This window comes from Scyliorhinus canicula, chromosome 9 (genome assembly GCF_902713615.1).
Source record: "Scyliorhinus canicula chromosome 9, sScyCan1.1, whole genome shotgun sequence".
NCBI lineage: Eukaryota > Metazoa > Chordata > Chondrichthyes > Carcharhiniformes > Scyliorhinidae > Scyliorhinus > Scyliorhinus canicula.
Genome location: NC_052154.1, coordinates 92,444,986 through 92,455,590, shown reverse-complemented (window position 1 = coordinate 92,455,590; position 10,605 = coordinate 92,444,986). Strand labels below are relative to the sequence as shown.

Sequence of the window (10,605 nt, the reverse complement as noted above, 5' to 3'; positions counted from 1 at the left end):
ACATCCACCCGAGGAAATAGTCTATGATGTCCACTCTATCTATCCCCTTCGTCATCTTATAAACCTCTATTACGTCACCTTTCATCCTCCTCCGCTCCAAAGAGAAAAGCCCTAGCTTCCTCAACCTTTCCTCATAAGACCTATCCTCCAAACCAGGCAGCATCCTGGTAAATCTGCTTTGCACCCTTTCCAATGCTTTCACATGGGCAGCACGGTAGCCTTGTGGATAGCACAATTGCTTCACAGCTCCAGGGTCCCAGGTTCGATTCCGGCTTGGGTCACTGTCTGTGCGGAGTCTGCACATCCTCCCCATGTGTGTGGGTTTCCTCTGGGTGCTCCGGTTTCCTCCCACGGTCCAAAGATGTGCAGGTTAGGTGGATTGGCCATGATAAATTGCCCTTAGTGTCCAAAGTTGCCCTTAGTGTTGGGTGGGGTTACTGTGTTATGGGGATAAGGTGGAGGTGTTGACCTTGGGTAGGTTGCTCTTTTTTCTACCAGAAAGAATCACCTCGCACTTATGAGGGTTAAACTCCATCTGCCATTTTTCGGCCCAGCACTGCTTCCAGTCAATGTCTCTTTGCATAGGCTGTGCAATTGTATAAATGTTTCTGATTTTGTTACATTCAGTGGACAGATGCATGATAGTCCCTGCCCGCTGCTCCCAGTAATTTAATAAACCATTTGACGTTGAAGCATACCAGAATGTTGAGTGATTTTTCTGGATTAATTTGCTCACAAGTACTTGCTGCAACTGCATACTAATCGTTTGCAATTCATGCCCTGGGACATGCAGATCCCTCTACATCACCGAGTTCTGCAATACCTTACCATTTGGTAATATGCTTCTTTTTTAGTAGTCCTGCCAAAGTTTTCCTACATTCTACTCCACTTGGCTGATCTTGGCCCTCTCAGTTAACCTACTAACATCTCTTTGTAGATTCCTTCTGGCCTCTTCACAACTTTCTATCCTCTCTGTCTTTGTGCTCCCTTCATCTAGATCATGCATATGAATTGTAACGAGTTGAGACCCCAGCACTGGTCCCTGTTCTACACCACTGGTCACATGCTGACCCGTGATGCCTACCCTCTATTTTTGCAATTTTCAGATTCCCCATTCCTCTACTTCCAACGAAAATGTGTAACTTAGAATCCCTCTTGTGCCTTGTATATCGGGAAAAGTGCTTCCAACCTGCTTTTGTATTCCTGTCTGATTTGCTCTCATATTCTATTTTTTCACTTCTAGATCAGCGTTTTGAACCTCTTTGCTGATTTCAAAAGACTTACAGTCCTCAGATTTACTGCTATTCTTTGCAACATATGGGCAGCACGGTAGCACAAGTGGATAGCACTGTCGCTTCACAGTGCCAGGGTCCCAGGTTCGATTCCCCGCAGGGTCACTGTGCGGAGTCTGCACGTTCTCCCTGTGTCTGTGTGGGTTTCCTCTGGGTGCTCCGGTTTCCTCCCATCATCGAAAGACGTGCAGGTTAGGTGGATTGGCCGTGATAAATTGCCCTTAGTGACCAAAAAGGTTAGGAGAGGTTATTTATTGGGTTGCAGGGATAGGATGGAAGTGAGGACTTAAGTAGGTCGGTGAAAACTCGATGGGCTGAATGGCCTCCTTCTGCACTGTAAATTCTATGTTCTATGTAGAGCCAGGTCTCTGTGTAACATTATAAAGTATAAAACAATTCCAATACTACCCTTAACTTCCCGATTAAGCCATGGATGGCTTTTTACTGCTGATTTGTTTTGTTGCTCAATGGCATGTATTTCTTCTTTAAAAAAAAAGTTGGAGTATCCCTTTTTTCCAATTAAGGGGCAATTTAGCATGGCCAATCCACCTACCCTGCACATCTTTAGGTTATGGGGGCGAAACCCACGCAACACGGGAAGAATGTGCAAACTCCACACAGACAATGAACCAAAGCCGGGATTGAACCTGGGACCTCGGTGCCGTGAGGTGGCACTGCTAATCACTGCACAAATATGCTGCCCTGTGGCATGTATTTCCATTTTAAATGTTCAAATATCTATAAACAAGGCATTGTTTGTATGTTAAATTGATAAATAATCTGTAGATATGATCCTACAATAACTGCAATAGTAAAATGTATCAGGAATGTATGATAGGCATTTATTTTACTGGAACACAATCTTACAATTAGTTTTATAATATAAGGCATTAATAATATTAATTATGAAAGAAAAAACTAAAGAATCTGCATCCATGTTACACAATCCATGATATATCTTTGTTCTCTGGACATTAACACTTGAATAACAATGATACACTAGAAATTATGATACAGATGAGTACATAATACTCCAGGGGCAGCAGGGTAGCATGGTGGTTAGCATAAATGCTTCACAGCTCCAGGGTCCCAGGTTCGATTCCCGGCTGGGTCACTGTCTGTGTGGAGTCTGCACGTCCTCCCCCTGTGTGCGTGGGTTTCCTCCGGGTGCTCCGGTTTCCTCCCACAGTCCAAAGATGTGCGGGTTAGGTGGATTGGCCATGCTAAATTGCCCGTAGTGTCCTAATAAAAAGTAAGGTTAAGGGGGGGGGGGGTTGTTGGGTTACGGGTATAGGGTGGATACGTGGGTTTGAGTAGGGTGATCATGGCTCGGCACAACATTGAGGGCCGAAGGGCCTGTTCTGTGCTGTGCTGTTCTTTGTTCTATAATAACAAGGTTAAAAAAGGCCAAGTGCCAGTAAAGACCAATCAGTCCATTTGGGATTGTTACCCCACTATCCCATCAGCGATGCACATTTTCAATCCACCTAACAGTTGTGCGCCCTTTGCCCATTTTTAGGAAATGTTGCATCTTCTGAGTAAAAAACCTTAGATTTGCAAAGTACATTTTCAGGGAAAAAAAGATAAGCTTTCTATTTGTTTCATGTTATTTTGTCCTCAGGTGCTCGTGTTTGGATTTCCACAAGCCTCCAAGCTATCTGTGATCCTCTAATTTTGGCATCTTGAGCAATCCCAGTTATAACTGGCATCTATGCCTAAGGTATGGAATTCCCCACCTCTGCTCCTGTCCAGCTCTTTCCCCCCCCCCCCCCCCCTTTAAAACACCATTTCAAAATTATCTGTTGGGGGAAAAAATGGACATTCAGCCTAACATCCCCAGATGTGGCTCATTGTTATTGCTTGTCTTATAAAGCTCTGGAGAAGTGCCTTGATACATTCCATTACATTAAACGTGCTCTATAAATATCAGTGGTGATTATTGATGTTATGCTACCACTTCCTGTATTTACTTTTAAAGTTTGTTCCCCGATAAATTGTATATTTTTTCAAAAATAGCTGAATGAAGAATTTTGAAGCAATATTTTGTAGATATTGGAAGCCGATAAATTCACTGTTAAATGTATGCAGTGCAGAGAAGGTATTAAATCAAATCCCCATATGGTTTCTCGTGGTCAATGATCCAATGGCACCATCACTGTTTGTAGGAGAGCCCCAATATTCTCTTGTCCTGACCAATAATTACCCATGAAGGAACATCACTGGAAAAGCTATCTGAACCCACATTTGTGGGATCTTGTTATTGCCAGTCCCAATGCTGACAATAGTGACACACTTGAAAATCACTTCATTGTGACTTTGGAGAAGTTAAGCTTGTAGAAAGTGCAATATAAATTGTTGTTTTATTAGGTTTATTCTTTATGGTTCATTTGTTGCTTGTTGATATTTAGAATTTAGAACAGTACAGCACAGAACAGGCCCTTCGGCCCTCGATGTTGTGCCGAGCAATGATCACCCTACTCAAACTCACATATCCACCATATACCCGTAACCCAACAACCCCCCTTAACCTTACTTTTTAGGACACTACGGGCAATTTAGCATGGCCAATCCACCTCACCCGCACATCTTTGGACTGTGGGAGGAAACCGGAGCACCCGGAGGAAACCCACGCACACACGGGGAGGACGTGCAGACTCCGCACAGACAGTGACCCAGCCAGGAACCGAACCTGGGACCCTGGAGCTGTGAAGCATTGATGCTAACCACTATGCTACCGTGCTCCCGAAAATATACATAATTTGATACACATTATTATACATGTATACGTGGATATTGCGACATTATGGATGAATAGAAATATGGCGGTGCGTGTAGTATGGCATTTCGCGGTCATGTGAAATGAATGAAATGAAAATCGCTTATTGTCACGAGTAGGCTTCAATGAAGTTACTGTGAAAAGCCCCTAGTCGCCACATTCCGGCGCCTGTCCGGGGAGGCTGGTACGGGAATCGAACCGTGCTGCTGGCCTGCTTGGTCTGCTTTAAAAGCCAGCGATTTAGCCTGGTGAGCTAAACCAGCCCCTGTAGCTAAACCAGCCCCTGTATTTTTGTTTCAACACAATGCCATCCTTAAATCCAGAAGTCAATATAATTGAAAATCGAGCGGGGAGCACAACATGGTGTCAATTCTCTGTGGCCTGTTTTGCACCGCTGTCCAAGGTAAAGTTGTATCTGCCACCAAGGATTACTGTTACTGCCAATTATCAAGTAACCCAATTATTGGTTTCTCATGGTTCGAGGGCATGATTTAGGATGTTTTATGAGAATACGGTGGCTCAGTGGTATTGTCACTGAACGAGCAATCCAGAGACCCAGGGTAATGGCCTGTGGTGTCGGGTTCGAATCCCGGCACGGTAGATGGTGATACTGGAATTCAATAAAAATATGAAAATAGAAGTCGAATGATGACCATGAAACCATTGCTGATTGTTGTAAAAACCCATCTGGTTCACTAATGTCGGTCAGGGAAGGAATTCTGCCGACCTCACCTGGACACTACACACACACTGAAATGACCTAGCAAACAACTGAGTTCAAGGTCAATTAGGTTTGGGCATCAAATGCTGGCCCAGCCAGTGATGCCCACATCCCAAGGACAAATTAAAAAACAGCACTAAATCCAACCCCTGGCCAAGGTGAAGTGAAAATTTGAAATGAAATGAAAATCGCTTATTGTCACAAGTAGGCTTCGAATGAAGTTACTGTGAAAAGCTCCTAGTCGCCACATTCCGGCGCCTGTTCGGGGAGGCTGGTGCGGGAATTGAACCGTGCAGCTGGCCTGCCTTGGTCTGCTTTAAAAGCCAGCTTCAAAAACTTCAGAAAGCTTAAACAACAAGTAACAAATACAAATGCAAACACCAATCAGATAGATGCCTGGTGATCGCCTGTTTGATCAGATCTTGTGATTTTACAATCCATTTCATTACAGCATCTTAAATCAAGTGAAGGATAGCGACAGCTTCTAAATCTATGTTTGTGGTTAGCGGTGGCCTATTATTAAACCACCCAACCCCAGAACACTGGTTATTAGTTTGTCATTTTCGATGTTATGCAGCAGTTCGGCCATTAACAATGAACATAAATAAAACGCGCGTTCCGCACTGGACCCCATTATCACGTCGCTTTCGGTTCCGTGTGGATAACATCTGCTCTTTGTTTTTCAATCCTTAGCTGAGCATACTCCGTGCTTGTATGCTTATAATTAGGATTTGCTGATTTCTTTGACCCTGACATATCTAGAGCAGCGTAGGTCAGCGCATTGTCAGGTCGTCTTGGTTTGGTCTGTGAAATCAATGTTTGGGAATATAATTAGTTTCATATTTTACTTGTTTATACTCTAAAGTTAAACTCAGTCATTGAAATGGAAAAACAAAACCTTGCATGTCACGACCTCGTGACGTGTTTTACAATCAATGAAGTACTTGTTGTGGTGCAGCTAGTCACTGGGGCAAGCCTGACAGCGGAAATGTTCACAGTAAAATTCCACTAACAGCAAGATGGTGGTAATGTTTTGTTTCAGTGATAACGACCAAGTCACTGATCAGGCCACAGAAGATAAGCCTTGGTCATCTCCCAAATAAGTGGCATTAGATCCACTTTACCAGGTAAATATGGTCTCAGGGCGGCACAGGTGCACAGTGACCCTGGTTCAATTTCGCCTTGGTCACTATCAGTGATGAGTTTTCACTTTTTCTGCGTGTCTGCGTAGATTTCTTCTGGGTCCAAATGTGTGCAGGTTACATGGATTGGCCATGCTAAAATTGCCCCTCAGTGTTTAAAAACGTGCAGGTAGCGGAGTGGGTCTAGGTAGGGTGTTGTTTCAGAGGGTGGGTGCAGACTCGATGGACCAAATGGCCTCTCTCTGCACTGTAGGGATGCTGTGAAAACTTATCACCTGAAAGCCGGCACTTTAGACAATGCAGACGACCCTTACGATTGCACTAGAGTGTCAGTGTATACATTGTTCTCAATTCTCACGTAGCGACCCCGAGGACAAACAGAGCTGTAGTTGCCATTCCGATTAGTTTTAAAGCCGACCAAAGTACCAAAGCAGTATTAAAGAGATGTTTCTCAATACACCGTTATATTTGTTAATGACTGTTATTCAGCATCTTTTGATCGACTCTTTAAGCCTACCTGCATATATGCTGTCCTTTCTTTACGTATTGCGGCCTTCTGGGAGTCAGTCGCATCTCGTCCGGCATAAGGCGCCAACGTTTGGATATCCCCCTGAACGGACGGAAAGACAAAGAAAAACATCTCTTGTCATGTCGTTGGGACGAATAATCTCGACCGGATGCTTCAAGCAACAATGCAAGCAGATCCCTAAACTGTAGCTCCAGCATCCAGAATTAAATGAATGGGTGCCAGTGACTATTATTCGTTGAATCTCGCCTGACTCCCATCTCTGCGTCACCAGCGCCCAGCGAACGGACTGAGTCGGGTTTCTGGGGTAGTGACGAAAGAGTTTACCGCCTGGGTTTAAGGCATCGTCAGCGGAGAGCGAGGAATGGAAAATCTGGAGGAGGCACTGATGGAAACCACATCTGGCCTATTTTCCTAGCACTGAAATCAACCCGAAGAAAGTTCCTGGGTAGGTGTATCTCACCCACCGGATTTCCATTTGGATGCTCCGCCCAAACATTGCTTCATGAACAAGCGGGCGGGAAAAGCGGAAATCTGCGTTCACCGTTTCAGAGCGACAACCGCTCTCCTGATCATACATGACTGCGTGGCTACCAGAATTCTAGGAGAACCGGTGTAAAGAGCTGAAGATGCTCTTCCATTTGGTTGTCTGGGATTGCTGCGAATATTCAGTCGAAGTTAATGAAATCCCGAGAAATTCCCAAAATAGAGAATGCGGGATCACGCTTGATCCTTGCATGCCATTAATGGGAGTCGCTGGTTGAATTCATACGGATGCTACAGCAAAAGTAGGGATGCCATTGAGATGGTTTTATGAAATTGAACGCGAGGCATGATTGGAAAATTTCTGCAGCAATTATAGACTGGAAGGAATTGAATTAACCCAGAGAGGAGCGTGGCTGGTAATCAGATCAGTTCTGATGTTCAGACAACCCGCAAAGAGTAATCCGCAATCATGGAGCAAACGAGTTTACATTACAACATGACCGCGAAATGCCATACTACACGCACCACCATATTTCTATTCATCCATAATGTCGCAATATCCACGTCTACATGTATAATGTGTATCAAATTATATATATTTTTAACTGTGTTGTGCAATGAAACAGGAATTGTTATATTCCATGGAATCCATATAGTGCAGAAGATTACGATTTGGCCCATCGAGTTTGCACCAACCCTCCAAAAGAGTCCTCTACCTCGGCCCTCTCCCTGACACCATTCGCATAACCTCATTTAACCTGCACATCTTAAGGCCATTTTTTTTAGCATGGCCAAACCACCTAACCTGAACATCTTTGGACGCTGGGGAGAAACCGGAGCACTCGGTGGAATCCAACACAGACATGGGGAGAATGCACGGGGCAATCTCCACACAGACAGGCATCCAAGACCGGAGTTGAACTCTGGTCGCCGGCAATATATCAATATTTCTCAGTAATATCTACTTCCATGGCTCTTGCACTAAGGTACACTCTGATGAGCACTGGGAAGAATTAGAAACACAGATACAAATGGAAAGTAAATGTGAACATTTATCACAGAAAACAGATCTTACTGAATTCAGCTGTTGACGGGGTGATATTCAAGGATGTTACTCTCTGCCCTGACCAGAAAGTTGATGAAAAAGCCAGTGTATTGCAAATGTTTGAGTAAATGGCAACATATTTCTGTCAATTGAAGTCAATAAATGGAAAATAGCGGCAAAGTAATAATAATAATAATGTTTATTAGTGTCACAAGTAGGCTTACGACACTCATAAAGATTATTATTTTTACTTTGAAATGGAATGAAATTACTGTGAAAATCCCGTTGCCACCACACTCCGGCAGCTGTTCAGGAGAATTAAGAATGTCCAATTCGCCTAACATGCCATTTCATTTTCATTTCAAGCATATCTTTTGGGACTTGTAGGAGGAAATTGGAGCACCTGGTGGAAACCCACGCAGAGACGGGGAGAATGTGTAGACTCCACACAGACAGTGACCCAAACCAGGGTCCATGGCACTGTGTTCCAACAAGCTTTATGGTGCCTGGTTGGCCTCATGGCCTGTGTGGCAACAAATCCCATACCACGATCCCACCCCATCCAATTGTGTTCAAGGCAAACACATAGAAACAGAGAAACTAGGAAAAGGAGTGCACCATTCTGCCCGTAGAGAGTGCTCCACCATTCAATACGAACATGGCTGATTCTCTGTCTCACTGTCATATCCCCACTTCCTTCCTATGCCCCTTGGTGCCATTGAAATCTAAATTTCTATTACTTGAGTACATTTGTTTACTTGGCCTCCTTAACCTTCTGTAGTAGAGAATTCTACCGAATTTCCCTCATCTGAGTCCTAAATGGTCTACCCTATATCCTGAGACTGTGTCTCCGAGTTCTAGAGTGCCACCAGGGAAATAATTCTCCCAGCATCTAGTCTGTCCAGCACTGTTAGAAATTTACAGGTTTCAAACAGATGTCCTCTCATCCATCCAAGCTCTGATCATTATAGGGCCAGTCGAACCCATGTCTCTTCTTAGAACAGTTCCGTCAACCCCGGACTCAGCCTAGTGAACCTCCTCTGCACTCGCCCTATGGCAAGTGTATCATTTCTTAGGAAGGGAGACCAAAATTTCACGCAGTACTCCAGGTGTGGACTCACCGAGGCCCTATATGACTGTAGTAAGAGTTCCCGTCTTCGGAACTAAAATCCTCTTGCAATGAAGAACAAAATACCATTTGCTTTCAAAATTACTTGCTACATCTGCCTCATCACTTTCATTGACTGGTGTTCAAGGACACCCAGATCCCTTTGTACATCCAAACATCCCAATAACCAATTAGATAATACTCTTACTTGGGTTGGGTGGGATTGTTCCAAATTCATTTGGAATACCTGATTGGAGAATAAGGCAATGGGAATTAATACAAATTTCTCGGCACCTGTCTCCTTGTGGTTATTCGCACTGCAGCAACTTGATCCAAAGTTCCACTTCCATTGCCTGAGCACCCACAGAAACATTCAACAGCAAATCTGGTATCTTCAGCTTGTGATATCCTGCAGGATCTTGTACTCTCTCACGCTGTGACCTTCCTGACAAGGCCAACAATCAGTTCTAACAGTCAATGCCCTGAGAAAGCGGTGATGGGCATGTCAGGAAATTTCAGAATTAATTTAAGAGTTAGACCAGGCATTATGGACTTGAGTCAAGAACACATAATTTCAAGAAGGTAGACGTGCTGTCAGACATTAATTAACCAGTTGTGCTTTTGCAGAAACATGACAAATTCACGGGTATTTTTGCATATCTACCTTATTTTGATCAGATAAATTTTTTGAAACTGAACTTAAGTATCAAAATATCGTGGTAGGATTTGAAATTGTGCGCTCTGGTTTAAAATTGCTGAATGGGTATGGTACAGCCGTCATCACATTGCCCACTGTGCACAGGAGGGAGAAGTAGGTTTCCCCATTACTATTCAATGGATGTTAAGTTTTATGCAACATGCTTCTTCACAGCCAGATAGAGTTATAAATCAGGTGCCTTTGATCTATTGACAATGACCGCTTCTACAGATCAACTGCAGAATTCACACTGTTTCATTTCTTCTGAATTTTGAACGCAAGAATAAAACATAGCAATTTACATAGAATTTACAGTGCAGAAGGAAGCCATTTGGCCCATCGAGTCTGCACCGGCACTTGGAAAGAGAATGCCATTTAAGCCCACAACTCCACCCTATCCCTGTAGCCCCATAACCCAGCAACCCACCCAATCTGTTTGGGCATTAAGGGCAATTTATCATGGCCAATCCACCTAACCTGCACATCTTTGGACAGTGGGAGGAAACCGGAGCACCCAGAGGAAACCCACGCAGACATGGGGAGAATGTGCAGACTCTGCACAGACAGTGACCCAAGCCAGGAATCGAACCTGGGACCCTGGAGCTGTGAAACAACAGTACTAACCACTGTACTACCATGCTGCCCTATTTAAATAGGTTAAATCATTGCTGTGCGTATATTTATATTTACATTTGAAGTGCATTAGAATCGATTGTGGAAACATACCTGATGTCCGGAATAATCGGATCTTTCACCATCTCTCTGCACACCTGGAAATTAATGAAGTTCACGACTTTAGAATGAACATTTAC

At 43.8% G+C, this 10,605-nt stretch overlaps 1 long non-coding RNA gene across 1 annotated transcript; it reads right to left on the bottom strand.

Moving 5' to 3' along the window:
- Positions 1–4,792: 4,792 nt before the first annotated feature.
- Positions 4,793–10,605, bottom strand: LOC119970991. The gene is made up of 3 exons (XR_005461713.1): positions 10,520–10,605; positions 6,449–6,541; positions 4,793–5,593 (listed from the first exon to the last, which is right to left on the bottom strand). It is a non-coding gene; the product is annotated as an uncharacterized LOC119970991 (long non-coding RNA).